The following is a 2,769-nucleotide window of genomic DNA, read 5'->3' as shown; positions in this document are numbered from 1 at the left end:
CCTCCCCCTACCCCTCTCCTCCCCCACTAGCGAGCGCGGCGCGCCCCTTAAAATCAAATTTATCCCCCTCCTCCGTTTCCCCGAGGCGGGCGAGGAGGCTCCGCGGGGGGTCAGCACAGCTGAGTGCCAGACCAGCTACTGTGACCCACATCCACTTTCCGCCACTGCTTTGCACGGGGGGGCCGCCGCCGCGGTGCGCACGCAAGCGAGGACGGTGGCGTGGCGCGGCGGGGCGCGGCGGCGGCAAGACATCCAGATACGCCCGACCTTCGCCTGCTCCCTCCACTTCCTCAACAGATCCTAATCGTCCGTTCCGCGCTCTGGGCCGAAATCGCCATTACTCTGGTCCACTGCCCCGCGCCGTGCCACGCCAGGAGCGCCTCGGCGTCGGTCGGCCGCCGTCGCGACGCTTGGCTTGGTGCGCAGCAGCAGCAGCAGCGGCGGCGGCAGCAGCACGATGGCGAGGAAAGCGAGAGTGTATTTGTTCTGCTGCAAGAACGCCGCGCCACCGTCGTCGTCGTCCTCCCGGGAGTCATCGGCCCCATAGCGGCAGCCCAGGACGCCGACGACGACAGACGACGCATGTGTGCGAGAGAGAGAGATCTAGGGCAGGGCAGTCCCCGCGCGACCACGCCATGCTGTTGTCGATCTGCCAGGACGCTTGCCAGCGCAGCTCAAACGCACCGCGTCACATGCAGCCGGGCAAGCGCTGTAAACAAGCGCGGGGTCGATCTCATTTCGTGAAAACGACTTCGCCCGTCCCGGCCAAATACAGGAGGACGACGGAGCGCGACCCCGGGGAGCCTCCCAATCGGGCTCGTGCCCGAGACCCAGGACCCGGACCAACCCGGACCAACCGACGGAGACAAGCCCGGAGGGCCACATCAATCACGTGCTGTACCGGAGGACCCGGCCGTCCGCCGCCGGGCAGGCTCTGCGAGAGCGGCCGCCGAGGCGACCCCTGTACCCGCGCCTAACCCTCCGCGACGACCACGACACGCTATTTCGGTTCGAGTTTGGCGTGCCGTCCGACTCGTCGCGTATGCCGCCGCAGCCGCCGCCGCTATCCGGTCGGTGTCGGTCGCCTTTGCGGTGGAGTGCGACACCAACACCACCACGACGACGCGAGCAACCACCGCGTCCAACTGGAATGCGCAGGACCGCGCGCAGACCGAGCCGCAGCAGGTCCAAAACAACGCCATCATTCACGTCAGCGTCAGACGGGCCGGCGGCGGGGTCGGTGGCGGGGTGGCGGGCGGGGGTGCGGTCGGCCGGCGCATACGTACAGCGGGGCGTAAAAGCACCGCGCCGTGCTGTACAACCAGAGCCGGGGAGCGTCGCCGGGGACGCTCGGAGCACCCCGCGGCCTCGGCAACCTCGCGGCGCCTCGCGGGGAGGTGTTGTGAAAGCGGACACCGCCGCGCGCCTGCCGCTCGCCCGGGCCGCGGGCGCCGCAAATCAGTCATCAAGTGCGCCAGCGCCGTCGCCGCCATCATCAGCCAGGACACCCCGGGACACCCTCCGCTCATTATCATCGGATCGTAAATATCCGACGCGGGGCTGGGCGCGACGACGACACCGTCCGTGTCACGCGGCCTGGGGCGGGGCAACGACGGCGACGTAGGCCAGAAGGGGTAGTCGGGCGCAGCGCCGCCGCCGCCGCCCCTCCTCGGCTCCGCTCTGCGGCCAGTTTATTTTGGCCCGTCTGAAAATAGTCGGAGTGGGGGTGGGGGGGAGGGGCGGCCAGGGGAGTGGCCAGCGGCAGGGCAGGGACCACAGGAAGCTCACCGGGATGGGGCGGGGCGCGGGGCGCGCCGAGCTGCTCGTCGACCTCGCCAGGCTCCACCCCATACACTTCCGATAAGACAGGCACACACACACGCGCGCGCGCGCGCCCCTGCCGTTGCGCCCTGCTGTCTCAAGATTTATTCTCTTCCACTTCCGTTTCTGTTCGGAACCTCCCCCCCCCCCTCACCCGTTGCCGTGTCGTACGTCGTGACAGACACAAAAGCGACACCCTCTCTGCTCCTGCGGGGGGGCTCCCAAATGAGGAGGGAGGGGGCAGGGCGCATGGGGGAACGCACCGTCGCCCCTGGACCACGCGGCGACAAAAACGCCCCGCCTGCTCGTCCCAGCCGCTGGTGCAGCTGCACGCCAGGCCAGGAGGCCACGGTGCTATTTCAAACAGGCGCCTCCTCCACAGTGCGTTCAGTCATTATGGAAGAGCACCCCCCCACCCTCCCTCCACTGTCCCCGGGGCCCGGAGGGGACACGAAGGGTTCAGCTGTCGCCCCCGGAGGGGCCTAAATGTGGAGGGATCTGGCGCTACAGCGCTGCTGCCGCTACCATCCCGCCACCGGAAGTCGACGGGGAGGTGACAGGAAGTGGCCCGGTATACAAGCGAGGTGTGGGTGTGGCGCGGGTAGAGAGCGCCGGGAGACACTCGGGCGTTGATAACGGCAGACGTCCGGGGAGACAAAAGGGAGACACCCGATGGAGACAAAAGGGAGACACCCGATCGACATACCTAAAGACAGAGACGGCGAGCATGGCGCGAGACTGCAGCAGGGCACACAGTGTTGCTGTTGACGGCTGTTGACTCACGCCCGGGCAGCCAACCACAGGCCCCCGCGGGGCTCGACCAATCGCAGCCGGGGTGGGATGCCAATCCGATTCATCGTCTCATAGGAACAGCGGGGCGTCAGTGTCATGTTTCCTCTCGGCTCACTCCGCGACAGAAATAAGACGGGGGAGGGAAAGTGGGGGGGG

At 67.9% G+C, this 2,769-nt stretch overlaps 1 protein-coding gene across 3 annotated transcripts in view; it reads right to left on the bottom strand.

Moving 5' to 3' along the window:
• LOC113214707 (protein held out wings) overlaps positions 1-2,769 on the bottom strand; it is a 63,870-nt gene that overhangs the window by 14,003 nt on the left and 47,098 nt on the right. The gene's annotated exons all lie outside the window — the stretch shown is intronic.

The sequence above is a fragment of the Frankliniella occidentalis genome, unplaced genomic scaffold (assembly GCF_000697945.3).
Source record: "Frankliniella occidentalis isolate FOCC.00 unplaced genomic scaffold, Focc_3.1 Scaffold465, whole genome shotgun sequence".
In the NCBI taxonomy this organism is placed as follows: domain Eukaryota; kingdom Metazoa; phylum Arthropoda; class Insecta; order Thysanoptera; family Thripidae; genus Frankliniella; species Frankliniella occidentalis.
The sequence above is the reverse complement of the archived record's forward strand: the minus strand, read 5'-3'. Positions and strand labels throughout refer to the sequence as shown.